At 49.1% G+C, this 16,069-nt stretch overlaps 1 protein-coding gene across 10 annotated transcripts in view; it reads left to right on the top strand.

The window, feature by feature from the left end:
- Nucleotides 1–769: 769 nt before the first annotated feature.
- Nucleotides 770–16,069, top strand: part of DAGLA (diacylglycerol lipase alpha) — a 73,176-nt gene continuing 57,876 nt past the window's right edge. For all 10 annotated transcript variants that reach the window (XR_014317555.1, XR_014317556.1, XR_014317557.1 and 7 more), the window contains exons 1-2: nt 770–870; nt 1,172–1,272. The gene's annotated coding sequence lies outside the window, so the exon portion shown is untranslated. The remainder of the gene's footprint in view (nt 871–1,171; nt 1,273–16,069) is intronic.

Raw genomic sequence — 16,069 nt, 5'->3', positions numbered from 1 at the left:
GATTTCTGCAAACACTAAATTTGGCACCAGCTTTTCATCTAAACCGGAGCCACTTTACACCTGTCTGGCAAGATAAAGGGACTTAAAACGAGCACGAATGCAATCTTACTGCCTGTGCGGTATACAGAGATCTCAGCATCAGTGAACACCGGAGCTTCAAAGCTTTTGCTGGAAGTTTTCCCACCACCTTTAGTTCTGTTGGGCCGTTTTATTTTGCAGGCACGGTGCTGTGCCCCGGGTGGGCCATCTGAAGAGGAACGGACTGAAACGTGTGTGCCGCTAACCCCGGGGGATGAGCCTGTGTGCTTTTTGGGACCTGTACTCGTACCACCAGAGATGTTTTTTGCCACTTTCCTATCCTTTTGCAGTAAGAGCCTCTAAGTGATGCCCTTGGGGTATCACAAGTGGTCTCACTTCCCTCTCCATCCCGCTACACCGGGAGGGAGCTTTTGGCTGCGAGATGCTGGGGGGCACCGCCGATGGATGGGGCTGCGTTGGGGGGACCGGGGCAGCACTGGGGGACATCGGGCGGGGGTCTCCCCGCGGGGAAAAGCGGAGGGCGACCGTGCCGGGCCCACCGCGGTGCCCCCGGGGCCCTCTCGCCTCAGGCCGGGCCCGCCAGGGGGCGCCGCCGCCTCCCCCCGCCCTTCCCGCTCCCCCTCCCCTGGCAGCCGTCGCCATGGCGACCGCTGGGTGCGTAGCGGCCCTTACGAAGCTGACGCAGTGGGCGGCCCGGCACGGGCGGGGGCGGCCCCGGCACGGGCGGAGGCGGCGTTGGAGAATCGGGGGGGGGACCGCGAGGCCCCGGGATGGAGGCGGCGGCGGCGGCCCCGGGCCTGAGGCGCTGGCGGCGGCGGCGGCGGCAGAGAGGTGAGGGAGGGAGGGAGGCGGCGTCCCCCGAGGCCTGTGCCGGCGGCCAGGAGGCCCCGCGGCAGGTGCAGCGGGGCTGCTGCGGCCGGAGCCCGGCCCCCGGGTCGGGCCCAGCCCGGGGAGGCCCTGAGGCAGGCGGTGGGGCCTCGCCGTGCTGCCCCGGGGCCCGGCGGGGGGCAGGCCTCGGTACCGGCCCCGCCCGTTAGGGCTCGGTGCCGGTGCCTCACGGGGACGGGGGGCTCGGTGGCGGGTGTGGCGCGTGGGTTTTTGCCCCCTGTCAGCCGTTACCGCTTCTCTGCAGGGACCGGCGTGTGAAAAAGTTTCCCGGCTCTGGAGGGACTCCTGCGACATGTGTCCGCCACGGCATGAGGCGAACCCTGGCCAGAGGAATCCACGGTTAAGGTCAGAGAGCTGCGTGCTTCTCACGGTAAAAGGGTACATCCATCCCATTGGGGTCTCAGGTGCTGCCAGGCTGCTCGGCCACAGCTCATGCTGGGCACATTCTGGGAGCTGGTACCAATCTCTGCCTTTGGGACAGGCTCGGTTGCCGCCTGGAATATAGAATTGGTGGCTGCACAGTCTGCGCGTCCTGCTATAGGCGGTGCGGGACTTGCAGCCGGTGCCGAATGGGAAAATTGCCCAGGGATTGCCAAAGGTAGTAAGTATATCCAGCTCCTGGGACGCTGGAGCGCTTGTAAGTGTTGCGTATTGAATGCCGCAAATCTCTGTTGGATGGATTAGCCAGCTCGTTAAAAGAAAATGGGTCTGGAGGAAAGTGTAACCTCTGCCAAGGTGGGAAGGAGATTACCCGCCTGCGAGGATAAAGCCTCGTGTTACCTGGTGAGGAGTTTCCACATCCCGCTGACTGTCGTTCTCTGGTCGAGCAGGGAGAAGCATCTGAGCTCTTGCGGTCAGGCTGAGTGTTTTTAAAATAGTCGTGGTTGGGAGATAATGAAATTGTAGGAAGTGGCTTCTGTAAAGACAGATTCTTTGATCTCTGGGTTTTATGACATTTGCTTCAGTGAAATGTGTGTCTAGTGGTGAAGTATCTACACCGTTAAGGAGGTCTGCTTGTGACTGAGGAGAAAGGGGTATCTATTAGGCACTGCTGGAATGTTTTCAGAATAGGATACGTGGTCTGGGTGAAGTTACCCAGTTGTCGTTGTGCTAGGTGTTAGCTTTCTGTGGCATAAAAGTTGCATTGGGTTCTTCAAGCTGCTGATTGTATTACTGCTCAGCCTAGGGAACGTGTATCTGTGCAGCCTTGTGATGGCTACGGGGCTCAATCATTGCCAGAAATGGGCAACGAAAAAGGCAAACTTCACTCTGCTGTGTCTACCAGTTCCTCTTCTCAAGTCCTAGGAAGGAGAGGTTGCGCAACAACATGATCTGAGTGGTTAAAACTGAGAAACCCACTAGACACAGAAGAAAAGTGGAAAGGTCAAAAATAGCCCCTCTGATGACAAAGCTGTGGTAAAAACTAGAGGAGAAATAAGGTAAATGAAAATACCCATTGGTCTGCCTGATAAAAAATGAATGAAATTAGATAAGAAGCCATTTAAAAGAGTTGAGAAGACTTGTCTCTCAGTGCATTCTACTAAATTGTGGCAGCTTTAATTTTATGAAACTCAAAATTCATGTGTGCAAGTAATTATGACAACAGAGAAATTGGAGTATACGTGAGTGCACGGATGTGTTTTTGGATTTCATGTGCAAACAGAGACGCTGCGTTCCTTGTCCCATGTCTACCTCAGTTTGTTCAAAGACAGAGAAGATTTTTATGCATCCCTTGGGCACTGTGTATATCTAACCAGAGGCTGGCGAAGAAGACTTGCAAGCTGTCTAGCTACCCTTTGACAGACCCACTTAATTTGCATGTTTTTTCAGCCCCGCCTATCTTTGCTTCCCTCTGCAAAAGTTTGGCATTCCCTGGGGGATCCAAGCATGCCAGCTGTGGATTATCATGTAATCCAGGGGAAGTTCAGGTTGGCTCTTTGGGATGCAAGCTTTAATCCTAGGGTGCTGAAGATGCAGATGTTCCACTGCTTTTTAAGAGTGCCAAGAGCAAAACCGGGCGGAGAGGTGTTTCATATGCAGCCTCATTCCAGCAGTGAATTAATTTTGAGATAGATCATGAAAACTAGGTCACTTTGCTTTCGGAGTTGCAATAAAATTGTATGAATTCACAAGCAGGATTTGTGCACTTCTGCCAAGCCTTTGTGACTTATGAAACCCTCCTGAAGCAATGCAAATCTCAATCTTTTTGCTTTTGTGGGTGCCTACCAGGGAAGGACCAGAAAGTGGGAGCACATAGGAAACACATGAGCGCTAACGATTGAGCGTGAGCCCCGTGATGCTTGGTACCCTGCGCAGCTTCAGCTAGGTAATGAGGCGCTTTGAATCCTTTACGGCCCTGCCTACAATTCCATGATCTTCCTTGCATTAAAACAGCAGGGGTTCTGTTCAGCCTGCTGGCAGGGGAAAGTTGTTTGAGACTTCTTTCCTTGAGTAGCGAAGTCCTAGATCTCCTCTGGAACACGTGGTTTTTATGTTGGGCAGTCTGCCTGTACCCTGCTTTTCCTCTAAGGAAACACCCCACTTGGCTTTTCAGCGTGCCACCTAGGTAGCAGTTAATAGTACATGGTTAAAGCTGAGAGTCTGGTGCTGACAGTGATCCAGCAGATGAATAAGTACATCCTGAGCTGGATTCAGCATTGCAGTTTGAGGAAGTTATATTTAAAGAGACAGCGGTGGAGATGCTTAGAGGAGTGAAACTCTTTCAGTTCTCTTTTAGAGAGCTGTGGGGCCAGTTACTTCTCCGAAGGAAGACTTCAGACAGGGAAGGGGTTTATGAAAGTGCCCTTTGTGCTGTCAGAACTGTGACAAGGGGACTCTTGAGATGTGTGGATAGCTTTGGGATGGTTATTCCTGCTGGAACAGATTCTCCATGAATAAATCAAGCTTTTAGCTGCTTTGTGCCGATATTTCTCTATTTCAGTGTACATCTGTGAGAATCTAGCTTAAGTGCACGTCTGTCAGAACAAACACGCGTGGCACATGTTGATGGTGGTGGGAATGGTTGTGATGCTTCTAGTTAGAACTACGCTCCTTCAGCTTCAAGCTAACACTTGCTGGCTCTTGTGTTTTTGAAGAGACATCTCAGGAAAAAAAATACATATATTTAAAAAAAAAAAAAAAAAGCAGGCCTGTTGCACAATCTTTCTAACTTTGAACTGCTAAGAAGGAAGAAATTAAGACTATTTCTCTGGTTTTAATAAGAAATAGAGAAAAGTGTAAGCTGGAAAAAGTAAAAACTAGGGTCCTGTTCACTAGATCTCAGCCTGCTCTCCAGTAATACCGTATGCATTTCGTCTCCTCCGAGTGCAATTGCTCTATGTGCAATTCTGTAGTACAAGATGCTCAGCGCTCTTCTTATCCTGCTTGCTTGTTTGGGTGCCTGGGTTTGTCATATGGTGCCTGGCATCTGGATCTTAAGCGTGTTATAGAACTGAGCATATACAGGAATGTACCCTTAAGTGATCTGCTTAACAAGTCCGTTAACTGTTTGAAGCGCTAGTGCGAGCTTTAAAGAGTGATAACAAGGAACGTGAAAACTGACGTTTTTATGTTTGAGAAACGGAATATCCTAATACAAAATGCATATGCAATTTGGTTTTAAATGCAGAGCATAATGCTGCTGTATCTTGGTGGTGATTTTGAATTAAATTCCTACTGAGCCTGAGGAAGAAACGTGCCCTCTCTTTTTGGTCATGTATTTCTTCTTTTCTGTTCTTTTCCATCCCCCTTCTTTCTTCTGCCCTGTCCGGTGAAAGGCTGAAGGTTCTCTACCTCATAGACTGGATTTGCTTGAAAAGATGTCAAATTAAAAGATGAAATAAAAAAAGATTTGCTGCAAGGAAGAGTAAAATAATCAGCAGAGTGAAAAATGTGCGTGGCAAGCAGACTGCCTGTGGAGCAAGGAGTTTTAATGTGTGCTCTTAACCCCCCAGTGTACAGTCAGTCTGCTTCTGCACGAATGCTCCTTTAACTGGACACAAGTTCCTGCGGACGGTGGGGTTCTGGCAGCCCCCTGGAAATTTTTCCTTCTCCTGCACTGCGGTTTCTGCCCCTCCTCTAGGTCTCCCTCAGGTTGCCTCTAAATGTCTGGGGGAATTGCATGAGAATTCACGGCTTTTAGTTCCACTCAAGTTAACTCGATAGCCAGCCCTCTTTTGGTTCTTGCGCGTTCCCCATGTGTGGAATTAAAACTACGAGTAGATTCCTCAGTGGGCTACATGACCTTAACAAGAATTTCTCCCTGCAAACAGGATGGAGCAAGATGCAATCTAGAGCCTTAAAAATTGTAATTTTCCTTGTGCTTTTCATGTACCATTTCATCAGGTGAAGGTGCTATTCAGCAGGCAGTGACAGAGGGAGAAACCTGGTGCAGCAGTAACTTCTCTAGCAAGCTAACAGTAAGATGCAGTGTCTCCCATGGAGTTGTTTAAGCTGCTCTCATTTCCCTAAACTTATGCACAAACAAGGTGCATAAAAAGGAGGCAGGATTGTGCTGCTGCGCGTGCTTCCTTCTTCGGAGTCTTCCTTGGAGTGGGAGCGTCCTTGTGCCCCAAGGGGCCTTGAGACAGCTGCCAGATGTGCTCAGGGCTCCTGTGGGCGAGCACTGGGATCCTTAGGTGGTGCAGCCTGGTGGTGTGTGAGGTGAGGAGGTTTGCTGGAGCATCCAAGCAGTGAGTCTGTCGTGTTATTGAGGAGTGGTGCTCCCTTGCTGAAAGGGAGATTTGCTGATCCCAGGTGGTTTGTAGGAGATCCTCTTCCTCTTGTGGAGCTGTGGTGAGATAGTTTTAACCAGTGTTTGGAGATCCTAGGAGTCATTAGTCAAGAAATGTGCAAGGACTACCTTAAGCGCGTAGGTGCTGCAAGCCTTTGCCGTGTCTGTCTTGTGTAACGTCTGCTTTGGGTTTGTTGGCCTAGAGGTGTGATCGTCGGCACAGACCTGGGAGATCCTGAGCTCAGATCCAGGCAGGCCTCTAGACTGAGTCAGTCTTCTCTGAAGAACAACAGATGTGCAAATGAAATGGTGAATCCCTTAGGCCAGCTTAAATAAAATTGAACCGGATAATAGGAAGAAATGGGGAAATTCAGGATCTTGTTACCGTGTCACTGCGGTAAGTACAATAGAATTGGGCAGGCTGGTAGGGATAAAAACTCCTAAGTGCATTTCTCCCCTGAAAGGTTTCCTGTCAGATTTATGTATATAGTTGGAATTTACACAGCTCTGCATCTTTTAGGAAGAAGAATAAAAACGATTTGGCACCATTTCTGTAATGTGCTTGCTGGTGTTTACAGCTGAAGATACAACCTCGGTGCATTTTTGGAACATAGATTCCAGCTCAAATGTCTGAGCTTCTGGGGGCTTGCCTTTTCCCCAGGTGATCTGCTCGATGATCTTGCAGAGCTGTGCTCTTTTCTCGTGTGGGAGATTAACTGTTTCACCTCCCATAATAGAAGAGCAAGTCAGATGCTTTTTTGTGAGCTTGCAGTATCTCAGTCAGCCTGTGATTACCCTGAATAAGGCAAATCCTCTCTTCTGTTGTCTTGCATACCCTATTAGTAGAGCGCATCAGGACCTGTCGAAAGCACATTCTTCCTCAAAATTCAACCTAGTACCATCTTATAACTTCCCTTTATATGTGGCAAAATTGAAAAATGAACGGCCAAAACTTCTATTCTTTCCTTGTTGAGATGCAGCTCAGATTCCGGTGATCCAGATGTGAGAAGCAGTAAATGAACTCCTTGTGGCTCTCCGTTGCCGAATGGCTCGGCAGCAGGAAGTGCACTGCTCTGTTTGCTCGTCTGCTGCTGAACTCCCAAAAGCCCTCTTTTAAAAGCATGCCCGCCACTCCTCGAGCATCTGCCTCTGACCCTCTGGAAACGGAGGAGTTTTTTCCAGAATATCCCCAGCGAGACGATCTGTCCTTCTGCTTTGAAGGTCCCGTGTGACTGCGTTACCTCTCAGCCAGATTTAACCTTGTAAACCACGGCGCCCTCCTTGTTACTGTGCTCTGCCTGCTTCGCTTGTTTGTCACCATCTCCGTGGTAGCCCAGTGTCTGCTGGTGACAGCTGCTCCCCTAAAGGAGGGTGTTCAGGTACTACTTGAGGGTAACCTGTGCCCGTGATCCTCCATCAGAGGAAAGGGAAAAGTTCCCGTTTGCTCTGTTGAACGGTGGGTAAGTTTCTTCCTTAAAAGAAGATGAAGCAGCAGCGCTTTGTGACTTGTGTTATGTTCCTGCTGCAGTGGATGCTCTTCCCTGTGTAGAACAGACAGAATAACGACAGATTTCTTTAACGATTCTCTATTTGCATGCTGCGGGATTGCTCTTCCCCTCACCTTTGTCATTTTCACTTATTTTCTAGCAGAGAAAGAGGCTGCTCTTTCTTTCAAGTCTTCCTTCCAAGGTTAATACGGGGCTAGAGCTACTTGGCACATGAATAATGAAGTGCAGAGGGAGGGAGAGGTGCTTTTCCTGAGACGTTACGTGCGTGTTCTAAAACCGGAAAGAGCAGAGCTTTCCTCGAACTTCAGTGGCATTATTGGAGAGCAGGGCAAAACGCCCTTGCATAAATGTGGTGTTAAAATTTCTCTCTGCAGGAAACCATGGTGTTCTTCCACCAGAAGCCCTTTCCTCTCCAAATGTCATGCTTATTCCTGGTTCAGTGCATTGCTTTTGGAAACCGGTCTTTTATCCCTGTTGATTTTCGTGGACAGAAGAAAAAGTAGCACATGTTTTTTCCAGATCTCTAAGAGCAAACCCTTTTGAATGCCTCAGGGGCCGCGATCAATTTTAACTCCACGGGAAACTGGGGCATCCACAAATGCGGTGTTGTCCTGGATGCCTTCTGCAGGCTTAGAAGAGTCTGAGATAAAGATCTTTGTGGGCTGCATGTAGCTAGCTAGTTAATTGTTTACCTTGCTTTTTATAGGACCGCAGCTCGCTGCTGGTGGGGAAGAGAATCTATCAATTCCCCGAGGCCTCGGTCTGACTTTCTCTCAGATGAAGGTGGAGGAATTAGTACAGGCGGTTTCGGAGGTGGGAGCCATGTGGGACGCTGCAGAAAAATGCTCGTTCCTCTGTGAACGGGCGGCTGAGTAAGTGTGGTGCATGCATCTCAAGTGCCTGATGGGAGCCTGCTGGTAATATTTACAGGGTTGGTGAGTTGGGAGTATGCAGCGTATGAGTTTGCTCGCAAGCACAGGAAGTATCAAGTATGTTTAATTTGTGCCAGCGAAGGGTGATGTGCAGAAGCTTGTTCAGGGAGGGGTGGGTAGGGAGCCTGAAAATCCACCGTGAGGTGGGTACTGGGTGTTTGGGGAGAAGAGATGTTTGTTCCTGTAACTGAGCGTGCAAGTTTGCTGGACGTGTATTTGAGTAGTGCAGGCACACGTGCTTCTGAGTCGCTAACTTGCACGGAGGAAACAAACAATGCAAACTGCTCTTCAGTGTGGGAAAGCTACGTTTTTGTGTCCCTGATCCTCCTGGCTCCTCGGGTGTTTGTTCCTTGGAACAGCTGGAGAGTCGTCTGCTAGGAGCTCAAAGGCACGATGGTTGTGTCCGTGTTCTTTGGGACATGCAGCGCATATTTCATGATGAGCTACTCTGACCAGCTCCTGGGGGATGATACGGCCACAGAAATAGTCATCTCCCTCCTACTGGGAGCAGCAAAGAGCAGAGAAATGTTTGTTTGTGCTCCTGTGTGCGCTTGGGTCTGCAGATGGTGGTGGGGTGCGGTTAAAGGGATGTTTGGAGACAATAGCCAGCAGAGAAATGAGCTGGTGACCAAAGCCTTCGGCATCAAGGACGCAATGAGGAAATGAGTTTTTGCGGGACTTGAACTTTTAGCATAGTGTTGACTGAAAGCCTGATAAGAACTTAGCATTGCTCTGTATTTTGAGACGATGCTGTAGCAACCAGAGTGGTGAAACAGCAGAATTGTTCCGAGGCTGCTTTTAATGACTCTGAGCTCTCAGAAGTATTTCTCATGTCAAGAAGGTGGAAGGAAATTCACTCTCTTCTCAGAAAATGCACGTTAATATAAAGCAAGTTGCAGGATGTGTATGGGATGCTTCTGCCAGCTCTCTGAGTGAGGTGAGTTGCTTGGTTAGTGTGGGGGGAGGATGGATGGAGATGTTAAAGGGTACATGGAAGTCTCTGAATATTTCAGCCTGTCCTCTGAGCTAATCACTCTTTGAAACACTAATGATGTGCGAAGGACAGGCCTTTATGTCCCAAGCTGCTCTTGTGTTTATCCTATGAAAACTTCTGCTTTTCCAGTCGCTCAGCTCATATTTCTTCTCTAGTGAACTCTTAATTTGTAATAAACAAAAGGAGACTTGAAAGCAGCAAAATGGATTGTTTTTTAATTGAACAGAAGAGAGCAAAAGACGAAAGCTCTAGTCTTGCTTCCCACTTTAATGCCTTCATAAGGAATAAGGCCTTTTTTGCTTTTGTTATGTGATCCCAAGGACAAGGAGGCATGTTCTTTTGGAAAACAACAGAGTTGAGCAGAAAGGGAAGGACTTGTACTTGTTCCTGTTGCCGTAGCTGCAGGTCAGTTACATTTCATGTCACTGCCCCTTCTATATTGTGGCCATGAAATGAAATCCTTTTGAGAGCAAATGCAGAAAAGGGTGTGGCTAAAGCAATCAGGAACCTTTTCACTTTAAATTACCTGATTTATGACATGAAAATCTCAATGTTAACATAGATTTGCTTTGCAAACCACTCGGCTGTAAGTTACCTGGTGTTATGCCAAAACACTCCCTTGGACTAGCATGAGAAAATACAGCTCTTCAGCCTCTGGCCTAAACCACAAGGGCTGAACGCTCCCGAAGAAAAGAGTAAGTTGAACTTTCAGTCCTTCCAACAGGCTTCGTTCAAATGGCATGTTTGGTTTACTTCCTGAAACCTTTCATACAAAATCTTTTGGGTGGGGAGTGCGAACGAGGCCCCTTTTTCTTTTCCTGGTCTGTTCCTTGAACCTGCTTGTCCGGGCTTGGAGAATCAGCAGGTTCTGCTTCCCCAAAATGTGGTGGCTTCCTTGTACTCTAGCTGATTACGGTGGTGTTTGCTCAAGTGCCTTGCACCTGACTGCTGCCTCTCTGCAGGAGTTTTCCCGGAACTGGTGTTTCATAATGGAGTTTTTGTTCCAACTCTAGATTTTTTTTTGGAGAGAAAACGTGGCAGATGCCAATTAGCAGAGGGGAATAGGGAGGAAGATATGCTTATCCTGGGGTTAGTGACCCTTTCTGTAGGGAGCAGGAGTGGAAGAGATGAGGAGCGTGATCTCTATCTGTTCTTCAAACACGCGTAACATCCCTGCTGCGGAGGAGCAAGGCTACCAAGACTTCATTAGATATTTCTGCTGTTGGAGAACGGTGGGGTTGGAAGCAGTTGTGGCTGTTAGGTTCCTATGGGAACAGCTAGGAGATGCAAGGGCTTGGATTCTCAACAATAAGGGGATTTGTCAAGAAAGGTGGGAAAAAGATTTCTACTTTGAGTGGAGTGGGAAACTAATATGCTTCATTCTCTCCCCGATCTGCTCCTGACTACGGTTTTTCTCCGCTGAAGAGGAGATGGGATTTTGTGCCGCGTCCTCAAGGCTGCCTGGCTGCTCCGCTGCCACAGAGTTAATTACAAGGCGGGTGGCCAGATGCACGAGCCCGCCCTGCTGCTGTTTGACCAAGTCGGTGGTTCAGAGCTCTTCTGTGCGTGGTGGGCAGCAAAAAGACCGGGGGCTTCTGCAGAGCAGCTGTGCTTGAAGAGCAGGGTTAGCAACCACCCGAGCGGATGGGCTGGAGGAAATAGTTCTGAATCCACTTTTACCTCCCTGTTTAAAGTAGGACTGGTGCTTGGGGCAGACAGTTGCTGTTGTTTCTCCTGCAGTTTCTGTTACCTGTGGGACTTTGCCCCGTCCGCCCAGCACTGATCTTCGGGGAGATCAGTTGACCTCCCCACACGCAAAGGCTGGCGACAAACCCACATGGGATCAGGGAAACCTGCGCTTGGCCACCAGAAAGGAGCTGCGATTCCAAAGTTAGGCTGCTCTTTCTGAGGGCTTGGAAGGAAATGCCAAAAAAAAAAAAAAAAAAAAAAAAAGGTATTCATGAAGAGGCTTAGTTTTGTCATCCTGTTTTCCAACGAAATTCAGTGGAAGGCAGGCACCTGCCTGGGGCGGTGCCTTCCTGGCCCTCGGATGGGTGCGCACCTGCTCCCTGGCGGTGGCGTGCTTAAGGAGGAAATTTGGGGGGTTTAGCAGTCTGTGACAGCAGCGAAAGGCTTGGGGACAGCAGGCGTTCGGGGATGGACCTTCTCGCATGGGTAAACCCCATTGTTTTGCACTTACCTCTTATAAACAGCTCCCTTTAATGCACTTTTTCACCCCGCTTTGTAGCTGCACATCCTGGTTCTTTGACCCGTAGCGAAGTCAATGCGATTTGGCCGCCGAGCAAAACCGTGAGCGTGGCTCACCCCTGGAGCCGCGGGGCCCGGCTGCAGCACCTCTGCTCCCTGTCGGGGTCACGTTTGGGTGCCTGGGGACTGCAGCCCCGGGGCAGGGCTTCGTTCTACTCGGGGGGAGCCGACCAGTCTGCCCCCGGCGCTGCGGGCTTCGTTTGAGGCGGTGGCTGGCGTGGAATGCAGTGCCTGCGGTGTAACTGCAAACTTTGCTCCGCTGCGGTGAGTGGGAAGCGGTGCTGTTTCTTCATAGTCCTTCTGCTTTGTGCCTTGCCAGCATAGTAAAATGCAATTTGAATTAAGATTGGTTACATGTGCAGAGCATTTTTATCAAGTGGTTGAGTGAAAGGACAGCTCTGCCTTCTCTGCAGATTTCGTACTGAGGGCGCTTGCTGAGGACTTGGAACTATTTAAAGAGCATGATTTCACCTTCCTCGTGGAGGGAGAAAAACCCACCCTCAATTCTTTTTCTTACGAGCTCCCGTTCTTAACTGCAAAAGCCAGCACGGAATCTCATCTCAGATTGCCCTGAAGTTAGGACGTGCTGAAGAAGTGGGCGCTTGAAGGAAAATCAGGTGTAGTGTGCTGGTGCGTGGCTCTCCTGTCCTCCGGGGGCGGGTGGGAAAGGTCGCTGCGGGCCTGGCTGGCAGCAGGCAGCAGAACGTGATGCCTGCTGCTGGCAGCCGCGGGAGGGGCGTTAAGGGGGCAGGCTGCTGTGGTACTCGTCAGGGTCTTTATCTTCTTTCCTTCCTGCCTCTGATTCGATGATTTATTTCTGTATTCTTTGACTCCCGTCCTGATGACATTACTGTTCCCTAACTCCTTCCAGCTGACGGGGTCAGAGAGCGAGCTGTTCCTGTGTGTTTGGCTAGGGGTGCCAAATCCGGTAGCTGAGCAGTGGCAAGGCTTCAGCGCTGTCCCGGATCCAGCCAGAAGTGAGGCTGAGCGTGCAAGTCCCCGTAGGCCCGCACATCTAGGTAGGTTACACGTATTATCCTGTAACCTACCACATCTCAGAGACCAGATTGTCTCACTGCACCTCCCCTGCTGCTCCCATATACAGCTTCCCAGTGCTGGAAACGCAGAAGCTTTCCATTTTCCTGTGTTTGTCTGCTCCCTGGCTAATTAGGGTAAAGCAGAGGAGCTGGGGAGAGGAAGGAGAGAAGGAGGAAGATGTGCAGCTGCTGATGCTTCAGTTTGAAGAGTACTTGAGGAAAGGCAGCGGGGTCATTCTTATGTCCTTTGTATACTTTTTTCCTTTTCCAGATCAACTTCAGTCTGGCAGCTGGAGCACCTTTAAAGTTTCAGTAGTGCCAGGAGAGATCACTGAAGTGTCAGTGAATTATTTATGGTGTCATTCTGCCAGCGTTCTTGTTTCCTTACTCCAGAGTGATCGTCGGCCCACTGGTATGACTCTCTCGGCTGAAGTAGGATGCTGTGTGCAGCACACTGCGGTGTGCAGGGTGTCCAGCTCTTTGGCTGGACACTCTGATCTGTGACCGAGGAGTTCCGAGGAAGGAAGAAGCCTATGGATATTCATTTTTTTTTTCCCCTTGAAAGAATGCTCAAGTTCACCAGGTGTTGGGCAAGTCAATCCTCAGAGCTGCACGCTGTAGCAGACTACGCTTTCTGGAACTGTCTGCTCTGCTCTTTTCTTTGCCATGCAAATAAAATCTTAAGTTATCTGTGCAGCTTTCTGCCACATGATGGATGGGATGTTGTGCATCATAAGATGTACAAAATAGTCAGGTGTTCGTATGAATAGTGACACTAATATGGATAAATAAGAGTTCTTAATCCTCTCACTTCCAGCCATAGCCTAATCACTGATTCTGATGATGAATTCCTCACACAGTAAAAATACTTCAATATTTTCATGTCACCTTTCTGTAAAGCAACTCCTGACACGTCCCCTGGAGCTACAAGTTTCAAGGAAGGAAAGGAATGCAGCAAACCAAGCGGACTGGTAGCTACCTGCAGCTCAGCAGCTGGAGAGAAGCGAGTGCTTGACCCAGCGTGGGTTCCTGAGGTCCCTATGAGTGTCAGGTTGTGTCAGGTCTAACGCTGTCAGGTGTTAGAGGCAGAGATCTTTGGGGAAAGCACGTTGCCTGTGGGAAAGGCTGTCTTCAGGAACGCTGCGAAGGTCTGCAAGAAGCTACCTGGCATCTCAGTGCAGTCCTTGTGTGATCTGTTAATGACTACTCAGGAGATCCCCTTTTCAGAGACTGTGGTTACAGTCCTATTTTGGGGGAAGAAGTGGAGCCATCTGACAAGCTCTTCTGTACCTTTTGTCCTTGCATCTTGTTGTACGTGCAGATCTCAGATTGATTCAAGCGTGGTTTGCTAGTCCGGCGGGCTGGGCTCTGTGGTCTGAGAGGTCCATGCAGAGCGTAAGTCAGACAACATTTCTGCAAGAATGCAGGCGTAATTCCTGTAAGGTTTCTTCAGAAAGGCTGGAAACATTTTCCCATGTTGCTCAGAAAAGAGCAGTAGGAAATCTCAGCTCGAATCTTTGTGGCCATGTCCAGAATTTAAGTGACAGTGAAGAAATTGAGGGGAAAAAAAATAGCATGGGATTATGATGCAGGATTGCTCAGGCCTGGGCTGGGCTTATGCCTGATACTTAGGTGCTTGATTATGCCTTCATCAGCTGGGTTAATTGCAATTTAATACTGTTCTGAGGCCTTTGAGCTCTAATCAAGGATGAAGATTTGAATCGGGTGCTGTAACTGCAAAAGATGAAATGAAGATCTTTTGCAAGCTTTGAAAATTCCCTTGCAACAACAAAAGGTGAATTAGTAGCAAAACCCCGGGTCTTGTGCTCGTGATCTGCTCTGAGATTATTACAGCACTCCCACCAAAGCCTGCTTCAGGCACCTACTTCTGAAGCCCAATTGAAAAGCTTTAAATGACCGGACGCTTCATGGTTAATTGTACTATAATTAAAGGAAAGGGGAAAAAAAAGTCCACACTTAGATAAATTCTGCAGAAGGCATTGCCACAAAGGCACTAAATTTAATTACAGGGATAATGATATATTGCCTACAGCATGAGAGGAAGAAGTACTTTTTCTTCTAATAGTCTAAATCTGTCTTTCTGTGTGTCGGCTCAGAGCCAATCGCTTGTCCTGGAATACATCTGAATAAACAGCTTTGTTTTTTTTTCTTATAATCCTGTTTGGATTATAAATTCAAGTGCGAAGACTCATTTAGCTTTTGAAAATCTCGTCTGCCAGACTAGAGGAAAGGTGGCTTCTTACAAAAGTCAACTTCAAAACGCTTCCTTTCCGGGGAGCTGCTGGAGCCTCCTGTTTCCTGCGCGTGAGCCCCCTCTCCGTTGGGAAGCTCTCCAGGTGAGCTTTGGGGTCAGCTGCTCTTCTTTATCTTTCTCACCGATGGAAGAGCAGCGTTACTGCTTTCCTCTGTTTTGCCAAAGCTGTGAAGTTCCCTATGCTTCAAGTTTCCAGAAAGTGTTATTTCCACGTGGATAACTTTGGAGAGCTCGGAGGATGACCCTGCTGATTTTCTTCAGGGAAGACGACGTGTTTTTTATTTTTTGGTTAACTCTGATGGATGTGGGCTTTGGTGACAAGTTTTAGGAGGAGCACATTATGTCGGATCGCCCTCTCGAACAAGAGTAGCACAGCTGAGCCAACGTGGGGCACGCGGGGTGTTTTTTCAGGCAGGTCTGCAGCTGCTTGCCAGGCGAGTGGCGCGGCCGAGCTGTTTAGTCTGGCCTATCGCTCCGTGTTGTTTGCTCACAGATAAGATGGCCGGTCTTGTTTCCATCTCTTTGGCAGTTCGCTGGCCCCAAGCTGATGACATTTAGATGAAGCTTGTAACTGAATTCTGTCTGACTTCTCTTTTGGCAGGAGCATACCTTGCTCCTTTCCCAGCGCCTCTTTTGTGATCTCTGATCCCTTTCATTTTATTTTTGTGCTTATCTATATTTTAGTAACCTTGCTTTTGATTTATGTTCTGAATAGTGCCCTGCTTTTTTTTTTTTTTGTACCTCCTACAGTAGTTCTAAGTCTGCGACACCAGGGTTAGGGAACTCCTGTGCGTGACTGGCCTGTGTTTCTTCTGCTCCGTTAGTGTGGGGAAGGATTATTCCCGATTTTCTTCTAGTGCAGCCACTTGTTAGCCACTGAAGCAGGCAGTTGTAATCCATGTTGTGCAGTTCATGTCTGGACAACTGCATGAAGCCAAGGAATGTTCTGCCGGGGTATTCTACTGCTGCAGCTTTCCTCCTCGCCTCCCTTTTGTATGTCTTTGCTAACCTGGTGGTTAGCAGAGGGATGCCAAGGGGATAGCGACGCTGACACGCTCGCCTAGCTCCTGCCAACGTGTGCTTGGCCACTTCTCCAGCAGCTGCTAACGAGACAAAGCGAGGAGTTTAGGAAAACAAGGAGGATTGTGGCAACAGGGAGAAAATATTTGCCTTCGTGAAAATGTCAGGGCAGCCCTGGGACTGGCTAGAAATGCTTTGATTACATTGCGATCCCGTGCAATTAGCTGTGAGCTACATCGTGCAAGCATCCGTGCAAAGGTGAGCTGTGTCTGGCCCCCTGCGTAGCCTCTTTGGAGGCAGAGCTGAGGCCGCCTGTGGCGTGGTGCTCCTCTTGGAGCCGTGAGGAAAGGCAGGCAAGGAGCACACTGGGGTGTGT

Source organism: Aythya marila (assembly GCF_965140915.1).
Source record: "Aythya marila genome assembly, chromosome: 5".
Classification (NCBI taxonomy): domain Eukaryota; kingdom Metazoa; phylum Chordata; class Aves; order Anseriformes; family Anatidae; genus Aythya; species Aythya marila.
Note: the sequence above shows the minus strand (reverse complement) of the source record. Positions and strands in the feature narration are given on the sequence as shown.